At 47.8% G+C, this 23,205-nt stretch overlaps 22 non-coding genes across 22 annotated transcripts; 4 read left to right on the top strand and 18 right to left on the bottom strand.

Moving 5' to 3' along the window:
* Window positions 1–36: 36 nt before the first annotated feature.
* LOC125952989 (5S ribosomal RNA) lies at window positions 37–155 on the bottom strand. The gene has a single exon (XR_007468909.1). It is a non-coding gene; the product is annotated as a 5S ribosomal RNA (ribosomal RNA).
* A 239-nt stretch (window positions 156–394) lies between these two features.
* On the bottom strand, window positions 395–513 carry LOC125952988 (5S ribosomal RNA). Its single transcript, XR_007468908.1, has one exon. It is a non-coding gene; the product is annotated as a 5S ribosomal RNA (ribosomal RNA).
* A 239-nt stretch (window positions 514–752) lies between these two features.
* Window positions 753–871, bottom strand: LOC125952987 (5S ribosomal RNA). Its single transcript, XR_007468907.1, has one exon. It is a non-coding gene; the product is annotated as a 5S ribosomal RNA (ribosomal RNA).
* A 239-nt stretch (window positions 872–1,110) lies between these two features.
* Window positions 1,111–1,229, bottom strand: LOC125952977 (5S ribosomal RNA). The gene has a single exon (XR_007468897.1). It is a non-coding gene; the product is annotated as a 5S ribosomal RNA (ribosomal RNA).
* A 239-nt stretch (window positions 1,230–1,468) lies between these two features.
* LOC125952966 (5S ribosomal RNA) lies at window positions 1,469–1,587 on the bottom strand. The gene has a single exon (XR_007468886.1). It is a non-coding gene; the product is annotated as a 5S ribosomal RNA (ribosomal RNA).
* Window positions 1,588–1,826: 239 nt separating this feature from the next.
* LOC125952954 (5S ribosomal RNA) lies at window positions 1,827–1,945 on the bottom strand. Its single transcript, XR_007468875.1, has one exon. It is a non-coding gene; the product is annotated as a 5S ribosomal RNA (ribosomal RNA).
* A 239-nt stretch (window positions 1,946–2,184) lies between these two features.
* On the bottom strand, window positions 2,185–2,303 carry LOC125952943 (5S ribosomal RNA). Its single transcript, XR_007468864.1, has one exon. It is a non-coding gene; the product is annotated as a 5S ribosomal RNA (ribosomal RNA).
* Window positions 2,304–2,542: 239 nt separating this feature from the next.
* On the bottom strand, window positions 2,543–2,661 carry LOC125952931 (5S ribosomal RNA). Its single transcript, XR_007468853.1, has one exon. It is a non-coding gene; the product is annotated as a 5S ribosomal RNA (ribosomal RNA).
* A 239-nt stretch (window positions 2,662–2,900) lies between these two features.
* On the bottom strand, window positions 2,901–3,019 carry LOC125952918 (5S ribosomal RNA). The gene has a single exon (XR_007468841.1). It is a non-coding gene; the product is annotated as a 5S ribosomal RNA (ribosomal RNA).
* Window positions 3,020–3,258: 239 nt separating this feature from the next.
* LOC125953025 (5S ribosomal RNA) lies at window positions 3,259–3,377 on the bottom strand. The gene has a single exon (XR_007468944.1). It is a non-coding gene; the product is annotated as a 5S ribosomal RNA (ribosomal RNA).
* Window positions 3,378–3,616: 239 nt separating this feature from the next.
* On the bottom strand, window positions 3,617–3,735 carry LOC125953013 (5S ribosomal RNA). Its single transcript, XR_007468933.1, has one exon. It is a non-coding gene; the product is annotated as a 5S ribosomal RNA (ribosomal RNA).
* Window positions 3,736–3,974: 239 nt separating this feature from the next.
* On the bottom strand, window positions 3,975–4,093 carry LOC125953002 (5S ribosomal RNA). The gene has a single exon (XR_007468922.1). It is a non-coding gene; the product is annotated as a 5S ribosomal RNA (ribosomal RNA).
* A 239-nt stretch (window positions 4,094–4,332) lies between these two features.
* Window positions 4,333–4,451, bottom strand: LOC125952991 (5S ribosomal RNA). Its single transcript, XR_007468911.1, has one exon. It is a non-coding gene; the product is annotated as a 5S ribosomal RNA (ribosomal RNA).
* Window positions 4,452–4,690: 239 nt separating this feature from the next.
* LOC125952912 (5S ribosomal RNA) lies at window positions 4,691–4,809 on the bottom strand. The gene has a single exon (XR_007468835.1). It is a non-coding gene; the product is annotated as a 5S ribosomal RNA (ribosomal RNA).
* A 687-nt stretch (window positions 4,810–5,496) lies between these two features.
* Trnae-uuc (transfer RNA glutamic acid (anticodon UUC)) lies at window positions 5,497–5,568 on the bottom strand. Its single transcript has one exon. It is a non-coding gene; the product is annotated as a tRNA-Glu (tRNA).
* A 463-nt stretch (window positions 5,569–6,031) lies between these two features.
* Trnaa-ugc (transfer RNA alanine (anticodon UGC)) lies at window positions 6,032–6,103 on the top strand. The gene has a single exon. It is a non-coding gene; the product is annotated as a tRNA-Ala (tRNA).
* Window positions 6,104–6,677: 574 nt separating this feature from the next.
* Trnae-uuc (transfer RNA glutamic acid (anticodon UUC)) lies at window positions 6,678–6,749 on the top strand. The gene has a single exon. It is a non-coding gene; the product is annotated as a tRNA-Glu (tRNA).
* A 1,581-nt stretch (window positions 6,750–8,330) lies between these two features.
* Trnar-acg (transfer RNA arginine (anticodon ACG)) lies at window positions 8,331–8,403 on the top strand. Its single transcript has one exon. It is a non-coding gene; the product is annotated as a tRNA-Arg (tRNA).
* A 4,705-nt stretch (window positions 8,404–13,108) lies between these two features.
* On the bottom strand, window positions 13,109–13,182 carry Trnat-agu (transfer RNA threonine (anticodon AGU)). The gene has a single exon. It is a non-coding gene; the product is annotated as a tRNA-Thr (tRNA).
* Window positions 13,183–13,829: 647 nt separating this feature from the next.
* Trnat-agu (transfer RNA threonine (anticodon AGU)) lies at window positions 13,830–13,903 on the top strand. Its single transcript has one exon. It is a non-coding gene; the product is annotated as a tRNA-Thr (tRNA).
* Window positions 13,904–14,363: 460 nt separating this feature from the next.
* On the bottom strand, window positions 14,364–14,437 carry Trnat-agu (transfer RNA threonine (anticodon AGU)). The gene has a single exon. It is a non-coding gene; the product is annotated as a tRNA-Thr (tRNA).
* A 670-nt stretch (window positions 14,438–15,107) lies between these two features.
* Window positions 15,108–15,189, bottom strand: Trnas-uga (transfer RNA serine (anticodon UGA)). The gene has a single exon. It is a non-coding gene; the product is annotated as a tRNA-Ser (tRNA).
* Between the last annotated feature and the right edge of the window lie 8,016 nt (window positions 15,190–23,205).

Below are 23,205 nucleotides of genomic sequence, written 5' to 3'. Positions count from 1 at the left end.
GAAGGGGTTTCCAGTAGCAAAAGAGTAGGTTGGTGATGCCAACGACACATGGCGTTCCCAAGCGGTCACCCATCTAAGTACTAACCATGCCCAATGCTGCTTAACTTCGGTGATCGGACGAGAACCGGTGTTTTCAGCATGGTATGGTCGTTGACAAGGGTTACGGCAAGGCGCCACCACCGCCTGACAACGCGCTAGCATGCAGCACGCCCGTTCTAACCGCGGCTGCTGATAGAATAGCAAGCTCTAGCCACCGCGGATCGGTCAAGGAACTAGGACATCCAGCGATTGTGTAAAAAGAGTTGCAAAAAGCAATTTTACTCAAATTTTTCATCTCTGACGTCGGAGCATCCTGTGCGAAGGGGTTTCCAGTAGCAAAAGAGTAGGTTGGTGATGCCAACGACACATGGCGTTCCCAAGCGGTCACCCATCTAAGTACTAACCATGCCCAATGCTGCTTAACTTCGGTGATCGGACGAGAACCGGTGTTTTCAGCATGGTATGGTCGTTGACAAGGGTTACGGCAAGGCGCCACCACCGCCTGACAACGCGCTAGCATGCAGCACGCCCGTTCTAACCGCGGCTGCTGATAGAATAGCAAGCTCTAGCCACCGCGGATCGGTCAAAGAACTAGGACATCCAGCGATTGTGTAAAAAGAGTTGCAAAAAGCAATTTTACTCAAATTTTTCATCTCTGACGTCGGAGCATCCTGTGCGAAGGGGTTTCCAGTAGCAAAAGAGTAGGTTGGTGATGCCAACGACACATGGCGTTCCCAAGCGGTCACCCATCTAAGTACTAACCATGCCCAATGCTGCTTAACTTCGGTGATCGGACGAGAACCGGTGTTTTCAGCATGGTATGGTCGTTGACAAGGGTTACGGCAAGGCGCCACCACCGCCTGACAACGCGCTAGCATGCAGCACGCCCGTTCTAACCGCGGCTGCTGATAGAATAGCAAGCTCTAGCCACCGCGGATCGGTCAAAGAACTAGGACATCCAGCGATTGTGTAAAAAGAGTTGCAAAAAGCAATTTTACTCAAATTTTTCATCTCTGACGTCGGAGCATCCTGTGCGAAGGGGTTTCCAGTAGCAAAAGAGTAGGTTGGTGATGCCAACGACACATGGCGTTCCCAAGCGGTCACCCATCTAAGTACTAACCATGCCCAATGCTGCTTAACTTCGGTGATCGGACGAGAACCGGTGTTTTCAGCATGGTATGGTCGTTGACAAGGGTTACGGCAAGGCGCCACCACCGCCTGACAACGCGCTAGCATGCAGCACGCCCGTTCTAACCGCGGCTGCTGATAGAATAGCAAGCTCTAGCCACCGCGGATCGGTCAAAGAACTAGGACATCCAGCGATTGTGTAAAAAGAGTTGCAAAAAGCAATTTTACTCAAATTTTTCATCTCTGACGTCGGAGCATCCTGTGCGAAGGGGTTTCCAGTAGCAAAAGAGTAGGTTGGTGATGCCAACGACACATGGCGTTCCCAAGCGGTCACCCATCTAAGTACTAACCATGCCCAATGCTGCTTAACTTCGGTGATCGGACGAGAACCGGTGTTTTCAGCATGGTATGGTCGTTGACAAGGGTTACGGCAAGGCGCCACCACCGCCTGACAACGCGCTAGCATGCAGCACGCCCGTTCTAACCGCGGCTGCTGATAGAATAGCAAGCTCTAGCCACCGCGGATCGGTCAAAGAACTAGGACATCCAGCGATTGTGTAAAAAGAGTTGCAAAAAGCAATTTTACTCAAATTTTTCATCTCTGACGTCGGAGCATCCTGTGCGAAGGGGTTTCCAGTAGCAAAAGAGTAGGTTGGTGATGCCAACGACACATGGCGTTCCCAAGCGGTCACCCATCTAAGTACTAACCATGCCCAATGCTGCTTAACTTCGGTGATCGGACGAGAACCGGTGTTTTCAGCATGGTATGGTCGTTGACAAGGGTTACGGCAAGGCGCCACCACCGCCTGACAACGCGCTAGCATGCAGCACGCCCGTTCTAACCGCGGCTGCTGATAGAATAGCAAGCTCTAGCCACCGCGGATCGGTCAAGGAACTAGGACATCCAGCGATTGTGTAAAAAGTGTTGCAAAAAGTAATTTTACTCAAATTTTTCATCTCCGACGTCGGAGCATCCTGTGCGAAGGGGTTTCCAGTAGCAAAAGAGTAGGTTGGTGATGCCAACGACACATGGCGTTCCCAAGCGGTCACCCATCTAAGTACTAACCATGCCCAATGCTGCTTAACTTCGGTGATCGGACGAGAACCGGTGTTTTCAGCATGGTATGGTCGTTGACAAGGGTTACGGCAAGGCGCCACCACCGCCTGACAACGCGCTAGCATGCAGCACGCCCGTTCTAACCGCGGCTGCTGATAGAATAGTAAGCTCTAGCCACCGGGGGTCGGTCAAGGAACTGGGACATCCAGCGATTGTGTAAAAAGAGTTGCAAAAAGCAATTTTACTCAAATTTTTCATCTCTGACGTCGGAGCATCCTGTGCGAAGGGGTTTCCAGTAGCAAAAGAGTAGGTTGGTGATGCCAACGACACATGGCGTTCCCAAGCGGTCACCCATCTAAGTACTAACCATGCCCAATGCTGCTTAACTTCGGTGATCGGACGAGAACCGGTGTTTTCAGCATGGTATGGTCGTTGACAAGGGTTACGGCAAGGCGCCACCACCGCCTGACAACGCGCTAGCATGCAGCACGCCCGTTCTAACCGCGGCTGCTGATAGAATAGCAAGCTCTAGCCACCGCGGATCGGTCAAGGAACTAGGACATCCAGCGATTGTGTAAAAAGAGTTGCAAAAAGCAATTTTACTCAAATTTTTCATCTCTGACGTCGGAGCATCCTGTGCGAAGGGGTTTCCAGTAGCAAAAGAGTAGGTTGGTGATGCCAACGACACATGGCGTTCCCAAGCGGTCACCCATCTAAGTACTAACCATGCCCAATGCTGCTTAACTTCGGTGATCGGACGAGAACCGGTGTTTTCAGCATGGTATGGTCGTTGACAAGGGTTACGGCAAGGCGCCACCACCGCCTGACAACGCGCTAGCATGCAGCACGCCCGTTCTAACCGCGGCTGCTGATAGAATAGCAAGCTCTAGCCACCGCGGATCGGTCAAAGAACTAGGACATCCAGCGATTGTGTAAAAAGAGTTGCAAAAAGCAATTTTACTCAAATTTTTCATCTCTGACGTCGGAGCATCCTGTGCGAAGGGGTTTCCAGTAGCAAAAGAGTAGGTTGGTGATGCCAACGACACATGGCGTTCCCAAGCGGTCACCCATCTAAGTACTAACCATGCCCAATGCTGCTTAACTTCGGTGATCGGACGAGAACCGGTGTTTTCAGCATGGTATGGTCGTTGACAAGGGTTACGGCAAGGCGCCACCACCGCCTGACAACGCGCTAGCATGCAGCACGCCCGTTCTAACCGCGGCTGCTGATAGAATAGCAAGCTCTAGCCACCGCGGATCGGTCAAAGAACTAGGACATCCAGCGATTGTGTAAAAAGAGTTGCAAAAAGCAATTTTACTCAAATTTTTCATCTCTGACGTCGGAGCATCCTGTGCGAAGGGGTTTCCAGTAGCAAAAGAGTAGGTTGGTGATGCCAACGACACATGGCGTTCCCAAGCGGTCACCCATCTAAGTACTAACCATGCCCAATGCTGCTTAACTTCGGTGATCGGACGAGAACCGGTGTTTTCAGCATGGTATGGTCGTTGACAAGGGTTACGGCAAGGCGCCACCACCGCCTGACAACGCGCTAGCATGCAGCACGCCCGTTCTAACCGCGGCTGCTGATAGAATAGCAAGCTCTAGCCACCGCGGATCGGTCAAGGAACTAGGACATCCAGCGATTGTGTAAAAAGTGTTGCAAAAAGTAATTTTACTCAAATTTTTCATCTCCGACGTCGGAGCATCCTGTGCGAAGGGGTTTCCAGTAGCAAAAGAGTAGGTTGGTGATGCCAACGACACATGGCGTTCCCAAGCGGTCACCCATCTAAGTACTAACCATGCCCAATGCTGCTTAACTTCGGTGATCGGACGAGAACCGGTGTTTTCAGCATGGTATGGTCGTTGACAAGGGTTACGGCAAGGCGCCACCACCGCCTGACAACGCGCTAGCATGCAGCACGCCCGTTCTAACCGCGGCTGCTGATAGAATAGTAAGCTCTAGCCACCGGGGGTCGGTCAAGGAACTGGGACATCCAGCGATTGTGTAAAAAGAGTTGCAAAAAGCAATTTTACTCAAATTTTTCATCTCTGACGTCGGAGCATCCTGTGCGAAGGGGTTTCCAGTAGCAAAAGAGTAGGTTGGTGATGCCAACGACACATGGCGTTCCCAAGCGGTCACCCATCTAAGTACTAACCATGCCCAATGCTGCTTAACTTCGGTGATCGGACGAGAACCGGTGTTTTCAGCATGGTATGGTCGTTGACAAGGGTTACGGCAAGGCGCCACCACCGCCTGACAACGCGCTAGCATGCAGCACGCCCGTTCTAACCGCGGCTGCTGATAGAATAGCAAGCTCTAGCCACCGCGGATCGGTCAAGGAACTAGGACATCCAGCGATTGTGTAAAAAGTGTTGCAAAAAGCAATTTTACTCAAATTTTTCATCTCCGACGTCGGAGCATCTTGTGCGAAGGGGTTTCCAGTAGCAAAAGAGTAGGTTGGTGATGCCAACGACACATGGCGTTCCCAAGCGGTCACCCATCTAAGTACTAACCATGCCCAATGCTGCTTAACTTCGGTGATCGGACGAGAACCGGTGTTTTCAGCATGGTATGGTCGTTGACAAGGGTTACGGCAAGGCGCCACCACCACCTGACAACGCGTTAACATGCAGCACGACCGTTCTAACCGCGGCTGCTGATAGAATAGTAAGCTCTAGGCACCGCGGGGGTAAAAACCCACGATTAGCACACATCTCTCACGAAGCACTCAAAAATTCATTCATTTAGTGGCAGGGTTGAATTGCTAGCTAACGTCAAAGAATTCCGTGATCGGCTAAAGGCAACTCTTTGACGCGTTACGTTGTGATTAGCGGTGTGTCTAAACGCTTCACGCTCGATTGTAGGCCTAATACATGCAATGTTAACTTATAACTATATGTAGAATGATTTACAAAACAATAATAGACTGGTAAATGATTGAAATAGCCCCCCAACTCACTATAAATAACTGAATGACCGACAAAATCATTAATTATCAGTTTTTTTATAGACAAACCTACATAAAAATATGTGGAAACGTAAATAAATGCATTAGGGTAGAGGGTAGAGGTGGACAAGTTACATTTTACCAGCAAAACAGTGATTTTTTCGTGAACCCATCACGCTTTTCTTTGACGTTAACTAACTAGCTAGGGTTGAATCCTCTCACTAAATGGATGAATTGGTGTATGCTCCGCGAGAGGGGGGTGCTAAAAGTAGGTTTTTACCTAATGTTTTTTTATTAGTGATGAGATATGAATCAAAAAAAGCTTCCCATACCGGGAATCGAACCCGGGCCTTCTGGGTGAAAGCCAGATATCCTAGCCACTAGACCATATGGGAGGTTGCATAATATCGAAAATATGCTATCCTACAACTTTATTTCAATATTGTGTAGATTTATGTCGATAATCTACTACTTTAACATATGGGATACACATGGATATAAACTAATGTCATGTGACATAGAAAATCTCATTTCGAGGATTAGCAATTAGTTGTCGCCGCTAGATACAGTAACATTCAAACACCGGGCCTCGGTACTTCATTTGTATCCATGTTGCGTACTTTTGTAATTCAGTCGTATGATCCATGGATATCCGACGTCGTATGACAAATAGCATACAAGGTGGCCGCTTAATGAAGAACCGAGGCCGCTATCCGGTCAGTTTTCTGCCATACAAAGTGGCTGCTTAGTGACCAGTTAAACTTGTAAGCGTGGTGCTGTCCCGGCCCTTTTTTGGGTTCCGGTATAATTAAAATAATGGAAAGTTTTTAATATTAAATTTTGCCGCCAAGGCTGTCAGGGGATGTAGCTCAGTGGTAGAGCGTTCGCTTTGCATGTGAAAGGCCCCGGGTTCGATCCCCGGCATCTCCAGGATTCTCTTTTGCTTTCTATTGGACTATCAACCAAAATCTGATTTTTCATGCGCTCTTAATAATCGCATCAATTCAGTATTTTAAGTTTTACTATCAAACTTCTTTCTTCATTCTTATCGGACTAATTGCTATATGATATCAAAGACTGAATTCACTAATCTTTCAAGAAGTTACATTATTGTGATAATCTATATAGAAATCTTTCTGATATTATCCAATTCATCGGCATATGGGTTTCATCTGGCCTCTAGGAGAATATGTGAACGCATATTGAATGAATTCACGCTTGTGTAAAATTTGTTTCATCGAATGTTTAACGCTCAGTTTAAACCTACGTAGTCGCAAATAATGTAATCAACTTGTATGCGATTTGATGTATCGTTTTATTAACTATTCAACTCCTAGATTATAGCTACTGAACCTTGAAGTGTGAAATGATAATGTTTAAAATGATACACAGTCATTGTTTTGTACATATACATACATCTCCTATGTGATGTAGATTCTCGAAGCACTTATTGATATTATTGAAACAAAAGCGTAATACAACGTTATTTTCCCCGGTTACCACCTCCCATATGGTCTAGTGGCTAGGATATCTGGCTTTCACCCAGAAGGCCCGGGTTCGATTCCCGGTATGGGAAAGCCTTTTTGCTCTCCACAATGCATGATTTTTTGTCTATTGAACACATAAGGTTGGTTAAGACATTTAACAGCCGCGACTCCTCAATCTCCTATCTTCTATTTCTCAAACACTTTGAGCATAGTGTTAACCCTAGTCGAATGCAATGACTTCTTCCAAATGGTCTCTGCATCCTTTTTAATCTAATCAATTCTCTCTTCTGTTCCGCGACCACGTACTGTCTTCTGTCCCTCCCTCCCTTGTGCCTTTCACCCATGTAGATCAAAGTTTCGTACTGTTTCGTATGAGCAGTGGCGCGCATGTGCTAGCCCAACCAGTGCAGTCAGAACAGAGCAGTAATAAATTCAACACTCCACGAGCCTACTTCGTTTGAATACAAATCATCGTGACCATGTTTTGCTCTTCCACAAGGAAGCCTTGCGAGATGAGATAGCCGATCCTCTGGCAAGCTCCTGCCGATCTAGAAAACATGCCGCTGTGGCATCCGCCATGCCGGTTGGTTCCGGTCACCAAAAACGAGTTTTATGGAGATTTCGTCCCGAAGAGCACATGCAGTGGTGCACACGTACCTCGCACACATACTTTGCTGTTTCGCTAGTCACGCTCGTACCTGGCTATGATTGCTTGAAACATGCGAAACACTTGCCAAGTGCCCGGAGACCCTTTCGAATTCAACAATATCATCATCATCGTCATGCTTTTGTGTAGATTTGGACCAAACATTATAGAAATCTGGTTTAGTAACTTTAGCAGAATGAAGGGAAACAAAGTGAAGCTATATTATAAGCTTGTAACGCCTCAAGTATCTACCATGGATACAGCACACATGCACGCACGCACGCACACTCACACACCCACACAATGGTGAGCCACTCTTCTATTCGGTGACAACAAAGGCTTTATGTTTGTAACAGTATTCTACAGCAGCATTAACCTTCTCTTCCCCTCCACTCCACAACTTCAGTAAAGTTCCGCCGTTCCGTCCCTTGCTAGCTTCTTCCACATTCTACGGGGCGAACAGTATAAACCCCGTAATCAAATAAAGTACAGCAGGAGAAAATAATGGTTCGTACCTTTTCACCAATACCGCCACCCGGTCCCCTGTTCCACACCGAGGGCCGTCATGTAGAGAGAAGCCGCAGCAGGTTAACACACGTTGCCCGAGAAAGAGAGAGAGAGCATGATTGGCTGCGAGTTGCTGAAAAGAGAGAAAGGGAAACGAATACAAGAAGACAGGGAACGCTACGAAGGCAGTTGTGTAATCCTCCCAACTTACCACTTTCCGCGTACCGAACCGACCGGAACTTGGGGCGATGATTTTAATTACTTCATGGGATTTCGGATGTCTACACTGTCGGGCGGGTATGAGGCGTGCGCGACGATGGAAGTGACGAGCGCGTAAAGGGTGGCCGAAATAAACTGCGAACGCGTCCGAACACAGTCGCCACAGTGAGGGCCAACGTTTGAATATATTAAAAATCGTGATATAGATGGTTTTATGCCTGAACACACCAAATTGATGGTTGTGATATTGTAAACGCTAAACCGACTAGTTGAATACACTGCACCCTCCACTCGACAGGGTCCTGTGGCGCAATGGATAACGCGTCTGACTACGGATCAGAAGATTCCAGGTTCGACTCCTGGCAGGATCGCGAAACATCACTTTTTATTATGGCTAATTTGACTTTTAATTTTTACTAAACTTTTCCGCAAGATTTGATGCTACACCGTTTTGTTTAGCAAAAGCGATAACGCACAATTCACAATTAGAACTTTCTCTCACCTTTTTTCGCCTTGGTCACTACACTTGAACGGGATAATCACAATGGAAACAAACTTCACATCTTCCTATCGTAGCACACATGGATTACACGAATCGTAGCGCACAGCAAATCACGAGACATATCCGGAAAATAGTTTCGAACCAGATTTGGCTGTAAAAACTACACTACACCAACACACTCACTTCACTAAAAAATATTAAAAATCGAACTTACCGAGCTACACTGGATACTTGATGGACGACGAATTGAACGAACCACATACCGCGAGCGATCATCAGAGAGAAGTGCGTGTTATCGAGAGTGCGTGCACCCTAAATTCCTATACTCCTACGGCACGACCGAGCGAGAACAAAGCAGTTTTGTTTTTGGCAAAGCAGCCTCGAGTATTGAATGCGCTGATTTCCAACGGTCGTTCCAACGGTCGTTCCAACGGTCGTTCCAACGGTTTTTGATTCCGGGAATCGATTGTTTACAAGCGCCAACACCAGTTTGATTTCATTTTTGAAAAGCCTACTCGGACGTCACAAATGCAGCCACTTGCACGAATCTGTCGGAAGAAAAAGGGCGCGTGTGTGCTAATCGGAGCAAGCCAGTCGATCGAAAATTGGGTTTAATTCGAAAAAGTCATTTCGAGTGATGATATTCTCGTGGAAGTGAGTGTTTTTGCCTTTAAATTGTTAGTGGAAAAATCGTGAAAACAGTGTGCTAGTGCGTGATACAACGGAAAAGCGGTAGATGCAGCAAAAGCCTCATCAAACGAGTACACGTGCGGTGTGCAGATTGTGCGTGCGTTGTGTACCGTGTTGTGTGCGTGCGTGCGTGCGTGTAAGTAAGCTTCAATTACACACTCCCGTACTAGCCATTAGCAAGCTGTCGGCAGTTAAGATCGATGGAGGAAGGGGCTAGGCACAAACTGCCTCCAAGACATCGAGGGGGGAACCCTTTTGGATGAAGCTGCGTGCATCACTTACATGGTAATTTCTTGCAACGACGCGTTTATGACTCGAGTGCAGGGAAAGCAACCGGAGAGGACGGCCCTGTACCGGGTCGGTGCCATCTGATGTTGATGATTTCCTTCGGTTTTCTTTTAGCATCATCTGGTGGCCTCACGTCCCCATCGTGGAGTGTGATGATGATGATGATGTTGTTCGAGAATTTTGGCGTTCGAAGAAAACGAACCAGCGCGCAATCACACCTGTTGTTGTCGCGCGCTGCTTGTTCTGTGTTGTCGCTGTGTTAATTGCAGCCAGTGTGTGTGTGTGTGGCGTCCGCTGACCAGATGGTGCGTGTCGTTGCAAACGGGAAAAATGTGAGTGATCCGCGGAGGTGCCGCGCGCATCTTCCCGCCGCTGCAACCGAAACACACGTCACCGGAGGGCCCGGTCTCCCTCCCGTTGATGAGGGTGCATTATATGGCCTTTTATGATCCTATGGCCTCGGCAAAAGAAGGATACAAGCAAGCGGTGGCAGGTGATGCGCTTGCTTTGATGCGACCAACCTTGACCAACCAACACCGGCCTTTGTCATCTCTGTAGCAGTCCCGCCAAAGTCTCCCTTGTTTTGGGACCGAAGAGTGGAGCGAGTTTCTGGATCGATTACGAATCCAATCGACCAGCAGCAGCAGCAGCAGGGACCGTTGATAGCTGCCTATAAACCGTGTTAAACCCTCCGGAAGGATGTACTTTCCGTGCAGTCGATGAATCCTGGAACTCGTAGAGAAGCAAACTGAACCTGGAATCAAACTGCCGATGTGGCCATTTGGCGTGCCGTAGAACTAGAAACCTACATCCTTTTTCCTTCTTTTGTAGCTTCAATCGAGGACTCGGGGAATTGCGTCACCATCGAACCCAAAATCCTAGCAGTATTCGCAAGATAAGGAGAAGTGCTCATCCCTGGAGATTCAAAGATGTTTCGTCCCCCGTTCCGGAAGGGAGTAGGGGGATGGTCGCCACAGTAATTGGATGCTGTTTTCAGGTGGCCTTTGTTAGTGCCGCAACCGCCGTTTGCTCTCTACCGTACCATGTCAAGTCGAGCGTGTCTTACCGGTTCACCGAGGGGGGCCGGCCGACCCACAATTGTTGACTTTTATTTCCTTCTTTTCACCCGAGATTGATCCTGTTGAGTTGAGCTACGCGCCCAGAGAAAGGAAGGAAGCCCCGGCCCTGGACAAAACACAGTGAGTGACGTGTCAACGGGGGGAAAAACGCAAAACGGAGGCTCCCACACCCCAGAGCCACCAAACGTTCTCAGCCATTGGATCCAGAGTGTTGCATTGCTCGACCGTTTTTGGCCATTTGGAGAGGGTCGACAGTAATTTGCGCGTGGCCATTACCAGGACCACCCACAAACCTACCCTCCTTCTGCAAACCGCTTGCCAAGTACCCTTTGAAGCAGGACCATGTACCGGGAACAGGACAATCAAAGCAACGACCGCTGCTGCGTTGGGCTTCGTCCAGCGTGTCAAATGTTTGGAGTACTACTCCTACCGTCATTACTGCTGCGTAGGTGTGATGGGGTTTTGGAAGTGGCACGGCAAGCGAATCTCGGTCGTTGTTTCGGGGCCGGGGACATAAGTAATGCTGTTAAGGAGCTTTGTCAGGGGTTTTAAGGGTGGAGACGAATTTGCACCTCGTATTACCGGGCCGTTTTGTTTTAAGCAGATGCTGTGTTGTGATATGTACCATGCTCTCTCTCTCTCTCTCTCTCTCTACCTCTTTATTACGTCGTGCATGTATTATCTCGACACATTCTGTTCTTCTCGACACACACACATTATCTGTTCTTCTCGACACATTTGACATCCTTCATCACTCCAGGCGTGAAGCAATGTTCTCGACGCTTCCCTTTGGTTAATTGACGGTACAGAACTAGGAATGTTCCAGTCTGTGTAACATCATGTTTTGTCAATCATTATATTTTTTTCATTTCGTTTGTATTTCTAGAATGAATTCTAGCTCGTCTCGGACCAGACCATCTCGTCATATTCCACCGAATGCTAATAAGAAGATTTTACGAGGTATTACGTCGTTGTGTGCCATATTCATAGCATATGTACAGCCAACCTGTGGACAATGTGCCAGTTCAGTAGCCGCAGTTCGAGGCCACAACACGCAACCAAGTCCAGACTGCTGCTAGTGGAGCTTAAGTGTGGTGTCTGGTTCAACCGTTTTTGTCGCACGATTGCAACCGGAGCAAAGCAAAGCAAAAGCCATCATGTAATTGACATCGTTTCGGCAAGAAGCGCAGCATAACAGTGGGTTCTTGTTTTGCGCGGTCGCTGCTGTGCAACACATCTTCCACTATCTCCCTATCCCTCCACACAACAGGTGCCACAGGCCAGAGTTCGTGCTTCGAGACAAGAAATCCCAAAAGTTCAGCAGCTTCACCGTGGCGCAATCGCCGCCGGATGATGGGTTCGGTCGGTGGTGGTTCCGAGGGGAAGGTGAATGCAAGTGGTTGGGTTTCGATTCCAAAGTCTCTGCCCTCCCTTCAACGAGAACGAGAGCACGCAACGCCACGATACACACAGCGGTGCCCACGGGGGCACCAGTAGAGGTCCATCTGCCGTCGGTCGTTTGCTTCTTCCAATTCTGCTCGACGACCGTGCGCGGGAATGCTGCTGCTGCTGCTTTTGTCGTTCCGTTTGGTCTGGTCGTGGTCCTCGATGAGCTTCTGCCACGTGCCACCCGTGCCCCTCTGGGGAGGAGGGCTCAACAGCCCCAGAACAGGCCACTGTGGAGAGGTGTTTGGTTCTTTTCTCGGTCAGACTCGGTCGTCGTCGTCGTCGTCGTCGTCAGCGTGTTCGTGGTCGTTCGCTTGTCTGGTGCGTCTGGTTTGTTCACCTCGCGAATTGCGAAAAGTCTGGTCTGGTCGGGCAGAAGACGACGACTCATCGTGGGGAAAGAACTGAAGAAACGGTGGAACCTGTTTCACTCGCTCGTTGCTGCCAGCGATGCGCCTGAAGAAGATCTCTTCATGTTGGACATGGGGCTTTTGGAGGGTGATGGTTCGTGAAGCAGCACGCGAGGAACACTCGCATGTGTGTGTGTGTGTGTCTCCCTCGCGAATCCACAGCCGTTGCTTGACCTTCTCAACTGTGCACAGCTTACAGTAGAGGACACCCTAGAGGGCAGAAGATGCAACCGTGAAGAGGGAATCAGCGGTAGGAGGAAGAAGTGGGATTATGGTTTTCCAACCTTCGCGCGCCGCAGACTGTGGATGAAATCGCTTTTCTAGGTTATCGATGGTACTGTCCTAGGGTACGGTTCCAAGGAGTGGGTTAGTCCTTCGTGATTAAAGCAAAACAAAGGTCACAGACGGTTAAAATGAAACATTCGATCCCTGACGTGGTTCGGTTTTATGTTAAGGTGTTTAACCCGATGGTATCCGTTGGATCAATAAGAGCGTTCTAATCTACCTCAACAAGTTTGAAGGGTGTAGAGAAAATGTAACAAATTGAAGGGCCTTCAGAGGGGATGCTAGACATAGAAAGCGTGAGAAAAAATTTGAGAGGAGTAATAAAAAAAAAACAACAAAAAAACAAAAGTATTGTCATCCCGATCAGGGGGATGGAAGGCTCCGGCGAGATTCGAACTCACGATCTCCTGTTTACTAGACAGGCGCTTTAACCAACTAAGCCACGGCGCCTTGTTGGGTGGAGGGGCTTAACACGTGTATAAAAACACGCTTGTTTGACATTTTATGCACACTATTTTAATATGACGAATAAATTCAACAAACAATGTCAATCCTCACTTACGTACATTTATCTGAACCACATGCTTATGAATATATGCGGTTTTGCTCAAATGGTTTGTTTTAATATGCACCTTTCTTTTTCCATTTCGTTCCAGCAATCGCATCGATGTGCAATTGTGGCAGGTATGTGCTCTACATCGTGAATATTATACCAAAGGCGTATACAAACTGTCACTGAAATCACTACTATATGACAAACACTGTTGTGCTACATGGAAGTGATCCGAGTCACGAAGTTGTTTGTCGATCAATTAAAGAACAACGTCAACAATTGGTCTTTGTAGCGAAAGTTTAATGAAGCGATTTGGTATTGTGAGGTTCATAAGCCACGCGATTGTTCGAATGCTTCTTAACTGATGCGGTTTATGCTTTTGACAATGACGTTGCCCATACGATAACTCCGCTATCAGCCGCCTTATAACATTGTTAACATTAACTATATGGGGACCTGTCAACGATGATAATATTTTCATACACTATACATTTGTAAGAACTGAAATCAGTGGCTGATAAAGATGAGGTCACTGGTCGCAACTGGCGCCGTGGCTTAGTTGGTTAAAGCGCCTGTCTAGTAAACAGGAGATCGTGAGTTCGAATCTCGCCGGAGCCTGAGCTATTGATTCCATCTACGAGTGAGGATGGTTCATAGTTGCTATAATCTTTCTTTTTTATAACATAAAGCTATGTTTATAGCATAAAGCTATGAAATGTGTTCAATTTTAACCACTTGATTTTGGTTATGGAACAGTTCTTGAATTTCTTCATTATTTTATACGATCCTATGCCATGTCAGTGATGATTAAGATGCATCCCAGGATATATTAGTGGAATTCCGATTTAAATCGAAAACTAAAAGTATAGCTGATGATTACGGTTTCGTTAAACGTAAATAAAAATGTCGGATTGATTGCTTTATAATCTTTAACACATGAGATAGAGAAAGTAGACATGAAACGTACAATAGGTTCAATGTTGTATGTATTGAGCTACGGAGCATATGTATTGGAAGAGCTAAACAAAATCATAAAAAGAAATTCCGGCTATGATTTTGCGTGAGGTCATCATAGCGAAGGCTCCGGCGAGATTCGAACTCACGATCTCCTGTTTACTAGACAGGCGCTTTAACCAACTAAGCCACGGCGCCTTGGTGAGTGACGAAAATATTTAACAATACAGAAACATAACACGTCTCCAAACTATTAACACTCTTTGAAGTTTGCTATGTCAGTTGATCAAAAACCTTCTCTCTCAACCCTCCAGGGTTTATTTGTTACCTGACTTCTAAATTACCCCAAAGGACATTGCCATAACGGATACGCACCTGTCTAAATGGTTTCCTCCTCAGCTCCGCGTGTTGACTGAAGTATCTTAAAACCATGTTATTACACTCATTATACCTCACCATTTCTGTTCGAAGAGGGTTGGGATTTCGGGAAAGCGAGTATAGTTTTGGTCGCGTAACATCTAACGGCTGTCCGAATCTGGTACATTAGGTCCTCAAACAAATTATAGATAGAAAAGATTATGTAAAATAACCGACATTATCTCATTTACTCTTACAAATCATATGATTAAAAATAACGTTACGCAATCCCAAAGGTAGTTAGGTGTACCTTGTGGGCAGTACGACGCTATGAAAAATTACGGTGTGGCATGTGTAAATGCAAAGGTGGAATAAAAACCAATTTACGATGAAAAAAATCAATATCTGTAAAGTGCCTTCAGCTTACTTTGAGTGATAAAAACACAACACAAAAACGAAAAGCAATATTACTAAGAAGGTACAGGAAGTGAAACACAACAAAAAGAATGTTCGCTGTAGACAGGATTCGAACCTGTGCGGGTAAAACCCAATGGATTTCAAGTCCATCTCCTTAACCGCTCGGACACCACAGCCTGTGCACCGAAGCGAGTTTACAGAATATTCTATGCTGTGCGGTTCTGTTGCGCCATTCAATGTATCACACACAAACCTTCGACAGTGTGCGTGTAACGCCCTAAACGGAATCCCCCTACCATCGCTAAACAAGCAATGGCAACGGGACGGCGCTGCGGAAAATTAATGCTCTACGCTCGCGTTCCGGATGGTTTTCCGGATGGGGTTCGGACGCAAGAGAAAGAGGGGAGGGACCGAAATTTTATGGGATTTTCCATTCCATGCCTTTCGTTTCCAAAATTAAATAGGGTACGGATTTTGAGTGGCATCAAGTCATTAGGCATCATTATGCTATCTCCGATTCCCTGCTACCGCCATCGCTCTATCGCGCGATTGATTTTTCCGATCAACCCGCTATCAATCGAGCGATCAATAGTTCCGACACAATCATGACGACGACCGTCCGCCACATCTGCTGCGTGTACTGATACTACCAGCGCTGGAATCGCAGCACAATATTGGTCATCGTTATATGGCCGATCGCAATTGTTTTATTGCTCCGCAACCACATTGACGGGGGGCCGGGCATGTGTTCTGCTTATGCTCTATCAATGCTTCACCAAAACGTTCTCTCTCTTACTCTCTCTGTTTATTTCGCTCTCGCTCTCTTTGACATTCGAAAACTATCAACTGACGACGTGGCACGACGACGCGTTGATCCCTGACCGAGAACTCTGTGACGGTAACCGTCACCGTCACCGTCACCGTCGCCGCCGCCATCCCTAGCATAAGCCAATGCCCAATCGTCATCCCCGAAGTAAGCCATGTCTTGCACGTAGAGGGAGAGAGGGGAGAGGACTTTGCGGTGATGTATCGATGTTTTGGTCGCTCGATTGCGCCGCGGTTGACACGTCACACTACGCGTAGTACGCATACGACGACGACGACGGCGACGGCGGCGATGTTATCTAATTTATTTGGGTCCCTCTCTTGGCCTCTTCTCTGCAGACCTTCTCCGTTTTCTCCGATGCCTTCGCGGGAGCATTCCAGCGTGCCCCGGGGTCTGCGCCTGCGATTTGTCTTCGTCTCTCGTGGGGGTCACACTGTTGTGTGCGGTTGTTGCTGATGCCTTTTTATGTTGCCTCATAAACAAGGAAGGGGGTACACAGCAAGCGGGAGGGGGGGTACCCCGGGAGCAACAAACTGAAATTGTCATCAAACACACACACACCCACACACACATACGAGATCGAGACCCCCGGAAGATGTGAACACGAAGGCGCATCAAGATGTGAATGTAGCCATCGCGGGATCAAACAACACACACAACAGCCTGCTTGATGTGTGTCACAAGGGCCAATGGTTTAAAGGTGCCGATATATTTTGGTATTATAATTTTTCGGTTTTGTTTCGTTGTAGAACGTATACATACGCATCCGACGCACACACCGCCGCCACACAAGGGGCTTGCAATCGACCCTCGATGCTTCGTCGGATGACCTCCTTGCTGGGGTCATGGGCCACAAGGCAGGAAATGGGGAATGGCAGGAAAGGCGGCAACAGTGTGTGCTTTGACAGCTTGCCTGTATGCGCTGCGCTGTTGCATACGTTCGTGCGTGCGTGCTAGTAGGCGCTGACATTGCCCTCTCTCTTGACACTCTCGATTCTCCCCAGCCCTCCGATGGATCCTCTGACTTCTGATTTGCATTTGATCCATTTGTCCTGCTACCCCCCCCCCCCCCCCTCCCCCGTCCTGTTCGGTCCGGTCTGGCGACCCATCGATGGATGAATCGATCCCGTTCGAGGGCAATATATGGCTTTGACACTCCTTCACACACACGCCTGTGTCATCCGGAATCCATCACTGGCACGTTAAGCATAATGCACCCCCCTTCCCTCCAGTAGCCGAGTAGCGCAGCCCCTTTCGATTTAGGGGGACCGTGTGTTGTCTTGTTTTTTTTTGGTTTTGTTTTTGGGAAGAACGTTGGTTTCCCTCTGGAGTGTGTTTCCTCTCCGGTACTTTCCTCCGGGTAGCTTCATTCCAATAGTCCCCCAGCCGCAGCCGGGTGCGTACAATCAGGCGTCAGCATAGTCGGAGCATATTCCGGTTTCCGGTGTCATTCACTTCAACCGGAAACGACGCTGCACACAACCATACACACACACGCGCGCGCGTACGAGGGGGAGGATACACGGACGGACCTCTGGTGTCTTCTACTGTGTCTTTGCTGTGTTTTGAACACCAGAACAAGGGGACCGGGAACCGAGAACGTCTTCACTGTCGCCATCGTCGTCGTCGTCGTCGTCTTATTGTTCAATTGGATCGATATTTGGCTCGGCACCGAAGACACCGAAATCCCGCTGGAACAGAGACGCATTACCAAGAAAGAAGCATAAACCGGTAGGAAAATGTTCCAACGAATCGTGAAGAGAGAGAGAGAGGGTTTCGGTGGTAAATTTCTTTTTCATAATTCCGCTCCGTCCACGAATTGGCCAGCGGCGTCCGATTTTTGTTGATTTGTTGAAGTATAACCAGCACCAGCTCTCTCTCTCTCTCTCTCTCTCTCTCTCTCTCTCTCTCTCTCTCTCTCTCTCTCTCTCTCTCTCTCTCTCTCTCGACATCAATCGCCCAGGCAGGATGTTCTGCCAAGCGCAAACTCCTTGTTCTTCGAGTTGTTCTAGTTTCCTGTGTTAACTCCTAGAACGTTCCTGTCAGCAGCTCGTCCTCCTGCTACTCGGTGAGCAACTTTTAATCAAAGCTCCCCTCCCTGTCCCTCCGGCCACCAACACCGCCACCACCACATAATGGCCTCTGTCTGTTGTGTAGTGTGCTGTTCGGGCTTTTTTTTTGCCCTCATCCCCCCAAAAAAAGTTTCCTTCCTCTGATGAATTGTTTTTGGGACTTTTCTTGCTTTCCTTCGCTTGCCCGCTGCTTTCCGGCGGGGTAATGGGAGAAAATGGGGAAAAGGGGGGAATGGATGAACGAGATAAACGCTTTTTCGCTGCGCGTCCAACAAGTCGTAATGTTGGTGGCCCCCGCCATTCACTGCTTTATCGCTGCTTCGTTCTCGCTTCTTTCTCGCTCTTTGGGAAGCGGCAGCAGAAAATGCTGGGGAAAGTTGAGATTTTGCCACTCCGGAAAAAAACGGCCACGGAGAATGATGCCTTATGGCCCTCCTCATCCTCCTCCTCCTCCTCTACACATAAAGAAACGATACACACTCTGGACTGGGCGCGCGCATACCCAAGCATATAATGCGTAGCAGCAGCAGCAGTTCGCAATGTAACGCGCGACGCGACGCGACCGACGACGAGTATTTGCGCTCTGCTCCCGTCTGCTTGTTTTAAAAATATTTTCCAACCGGAAAAAACCACCCACCACCCCACCTTAAACACACACACACACATACAGAGCGATTGCTGGGCGACCAGCAGGGCAGTCGGTGGAACACTTGGCGCGAGAGTCATTGATTGGCGAAATGAGATTGTGTGATGGTGGTGGTGTGTCTGTGTGTGTGTGTGGACTGCAAATGACTTCTATAGGGGGGGAGGGCGGAAAAACCAGCGGCAGCAGGGGGGATGGTGGTACTTCAGTTAATTTATATCTTGGCAGCGAAACAACTATTTTAAGACACTGACGACAACGACGGCGCACTCGTGCTCCGGTGATGGTGGTGGTGGTGGTGGTGGTGTCGATGAGTATTTATGGAATTGTTTGGCCTTTTGTTTACATTCCATATTGCCTGCCCCTTCCGGGGAGGAGACAGAGGAGGGGGTGCTGATTGAGGGTGGACTTATTGAGCCGAAGGGGGAGTTTTCAGTAATTTTCCTCCTCCGAATTGAATCATTTTCCCCACACATATATGCAGAGTGCCTCTGTGTTCCCTGGTCCACAAATCCACTATTTCAGACAGTCAGAAGAGCAACATAAAGCCCTCCCCGGTGGGGTGGGTAGAATGGAATGGATTGGTTGTTGTGTTGTGTGTTTGGTTTAGTCTAGTGCAGCTCCTTTGTTATTGTATGCATATTCGCCATCAGCACGCCATATTCTGTTAGTTCCGTTTGCCGAAGGACGTCGCTGCGCGAGTTCTGCCTTTCAGTTCGTCCTTCGTGTCCTCGTCGTGTTGGGGTGCAGGACAGGAGGAGCTCGTCCTGTCCGGCCAGTGGCCAGGTTCCAGCTCCAGTTTATGCAAAACTCATCGCCACCCCATCGCGGAGGGAAAAACGTAAATATGATTGCGTGATGCGTTATGCTTCGGAAGAGGTTGACTCCAGCAGTGTTGCTGCTGCTTTGCATACTAAATTCCTCAGTGAGCTGTGAGCAGCGTGAGTATGTCCGCCAACCCTGAAAAGGGGGTCACACGATAGCAACGCTTTTCTTTGCCCCGTTGGCCCTCTCTGGGAGTTGGCCAATCAGTACGTTCCTTGCCTCGACTTTGTGTTTGAGGCGCGCGCGCGCGCGCGGACATAAAGACGATCCGATAGTTTCGGGACCCGTGAAAACGGTAACAACAGCCCCCACTGGTTGGCCACTACTGGAAAATGGGGTGGAAAAAAAAGGGGCCGCGTGTTGTCTGCACCTCGTGCATTTCAAGTCCAATTTCGCGAGCTTCTCTTCAATAATTTTCCTACCACTACCACCACCATCCCCGGGGAAGGGGCTAATAAGGCGTCGTCCTTGTGCTGTGCGCCAAATAACGGAACGGAACGGAAGCGAGAGCGTCTCGTTTGGTGTGCTGTTCAGGATCACGGCATGGCCTAAACCTAAGCTGACTAGCTGACTGACTGACTGACTGACTGGCTGGCTGATGATTTAGCAGCAAATATGTTTGGGAAAATAAATGAAAATCTACAAACACTCCAAACAACCACCATGGTGTAGTGTTCCTCTTTCTCTTGAGTAAAGGTTATATGACGGGGTCGTGTTAGAAGAAATGCGAAACAAAGAAAGGCAAACGCGCACGGAGGCCCCCGCAAGGTTAAGGGGGAAATGGAAAATGCTGAGCGAAGCGACGAGTGGTGGAGTCTCGTTTTCTTGAGGAGGAGGAAGAAAAGAAGCAGAAACTGTTTGACTAAGGGCACCATAGTGAGCGCCGCGAGACGCAACAGAATGTCTGTGTGGATGATGATGATGATGATGATGGTGCTGGCGTTTGTTTGTGTGTTCGAGAGTATGAGAGCAGGGTGTGTTGTTGCTTAACACAGGGCAGCTGGTGGAACGGGAGCGGGGAGGGGGTGGAAATCTTGACGAAGCAACAGCGCAACAACAGCGATGGTTGTGAGGAGTGTTTGTTTAAAGAATGTGGCACGGATTGATACAGACAATCAGGACCAGTATCCAGTGTAGTTCGATTTGAACTTTTTATTAGTCGACGCCATCATTTCTATAACTTACTCCGCAATAATATTGAGTAGAAAAAAAATGGAATTAACGAATAGAAACGAAGGATGACCTGATTTGGGATTGGGATTTTGCATTAAATACAGTGCGGAAATAAAAGTTAATTCATCCCATATAATATAATGTATTGAATTGAACAGTATTGTACTGTTTTCACTTCAAGGTAATAAAATTATCATACAAATGCGGATCGCCCGTTCTGATATATGTTTACAAAAAATCATATAATCATGTTTTCTTTCCATCTCAACGGTGCATTTGAGTTCTTTAATCTCAGGTGCATCTTTAGGGTCTAATATCGATGGTTTTATGCTCAAAACTAATGGAGTTATACACAGGTCTTTATCAACATCGTGAGCAGATGAACAACTATTAGCTTGTTAGGTACTTCTCAGGCACATAACTTATGTTTTCTACTGAATAATAAGCCTCCTCAATTTCTTACAGGGTGGAAACCTTTTATTGCGCACTATGCGTATTAATGTTTTGGTGGTTGAATGTATTGAAGTGAAACAGGGAAAAGCGAGACACTCCGTGATGTGATGTGTGTGCACGAGGTGAAATTGCGCAGTTAGCAGTTTGATAAGGATTGGCGCAAGCATCCACTTGGCAACCTTTCCTTCTCCAGACGCCACTGCTGTTGAAGTAAACAGGGGAACAAACCGATGAAGTAGGTTGGCATAGTTTAATGTCGCCCCTTTTTCCGGGTTCCATCCAGATCCATGATGCTCGCACACTCATCACCATGATGCTCACTACGACAATGATGATGCTGTTGCTGTTGATGATGAAGGTGACGACGACGATGATGACGATGAGGATGAGGGCGATGGGTTCAGTGCTTAGTTCAAAAGGAGTAAAGACAACCACTACCACCGCCACCGAGAGAAAGGACGACAGCATACGTTGTTACGCTCACATCACATTCATCAACCACGTCCTTTGAGTGGGGACGGACTACCAAGGAGGGAGTGTACATGGCACGTTGGCTAATTATTGGTTTTAATAGTTTCCTCTCACATTCTCAATGCTGCATTACACAAACACACACACAAACGTGAACGGAAGAATCGTTTGAAATGGATTGACTGAACGGTTCCTTTTCCCCGTTTAATGATGATGTATACGGTTAACTTAGTAGAAGTGAAAACATTTCTATCGGAAGAGCACAAATGAAAGCACCCAACATTATCACCGCCAATTTGCTAAAATTCACATTTAATTTCCATTTTATGGTGCATTTATTACAATGATGATCTCGATATCGCTTGTATCGATGCTGAGAACGAGGATACTTGGGGCTTCAAAAACATTGCTTACTGAACATAAAATGGAATAGGAGAATCAATTGATTTTTGAAGGGTATGAACATTGTATGCTTATCCATAAGCCTATGAATTGGTTGACAATGTGTTCGTTCGACAAAACAAACAGCGCCTCTTGTCCCGTTAAACATCATAGAACTAGATTGAAATGTCTTCAGCCTCTCGCTCTTTGCGTTGAACATCAGTTTTCGATTTGCGCCGAAAGAATCCGAACCAAACAGCCGCCAAACCGGCAGCTGCTGTATCTGACAAGCCATTTTAAGTCCCGATTACTCCCTCCCAAGCACCTCCTCGACGCAACGCTCGACACCCTCGAGTCAAAAATGTGATCTGAACAGCGAAAGGCTAGAGGAAAGGCGTTCAGGGAGAGGAGTTAGGGAAAGCATTTTCCAGCGAGCATAACACCCTCCCGAGAACACCCCCGAATGTGTGCCCGTGGAAAAGCGAGACGCTCATCGCCGAATGAAGGGGGGCAATTGTTAAACGGATCGTAATCACCTCCCCCGAAAAGCGAAATTCCTCGAGAGAGAGAGAGGAGGATGTCTCGAGATCCGGCGGATCCGGTGGTCTTCCCGGTCGGTATATAGTACCCGTTTTTGTTGTTCCCGAAACACACACACACAAATCGAAATGTCAACAAGCGTAGGATAGGGTGTAGAGGTCTAATGTCTGCAATTGGCAACCGACATCGTCGTCGTCGTCAGCCACCAGCGAAAGGAACAACCAATTATGATGTGGTGCTGCTCCTGCTGCTGGTCTGAAATTTCCGATTCGGGTTCTCCAACCTTCACCAATAGACACTACTTGGCAGACACTCTTGTGGCTCTTGTGAAAATTGTGTGTCTGATTTGTGATAAGTCAGTCGTCTCGCCGGTCGTCCAGTCGATTTCTAATCTTTAACCTTCGGTTTGGGATCGGAAAGTCAATCCTACAGGAAATCCAGTGACGTCCCTTGGTGTGGCTGCTGCAGTTCGTTGCAATTACTCGCGACTCAACCAACAAAAAATGAACCAACTTGCCAACATAAAAGACGATCATAAAAAAAGCGTTTCCAGCAATTGCAAAAGGAACATCATGAATGATGGAAGACCGGGGACAATGGAAGACCGGGGACAGGAGCAGAAGCATCCCTTCCCTCGACTCCTTTTAGGGTAGGCTTCGTCCGAAATGTCCCCCTAAATTATGCTGCTCCTGCTTGTGTCTGTGCCGGTCGGTCGTTCACAATCCTTGGCATCGCTTCGCGTCTTTTAATGTAGTTCGCCGGCGTCGATGTCGACGCGATTTCCGCGGGTTTTTGTTTTCCGTTTTCG

The sequence above is a fragment of the Anopheles darlingi genome, chromosome 2 (assembly GCF_943734745.1).
Source record: "Anopheles darlingi chromosome 2, idAnoDarlMG_H_01, whole genome shotgun sequence".
Taxonomy (NCBI): Eukaryota; Metazoa; Arthropoda; class Insecta; order Diptera; family Culicidae; genus Anopheles; species Anopheles darlingi.
This window is presented reverse-complemented; position numbering and strand designations above follow the sequence as displayed.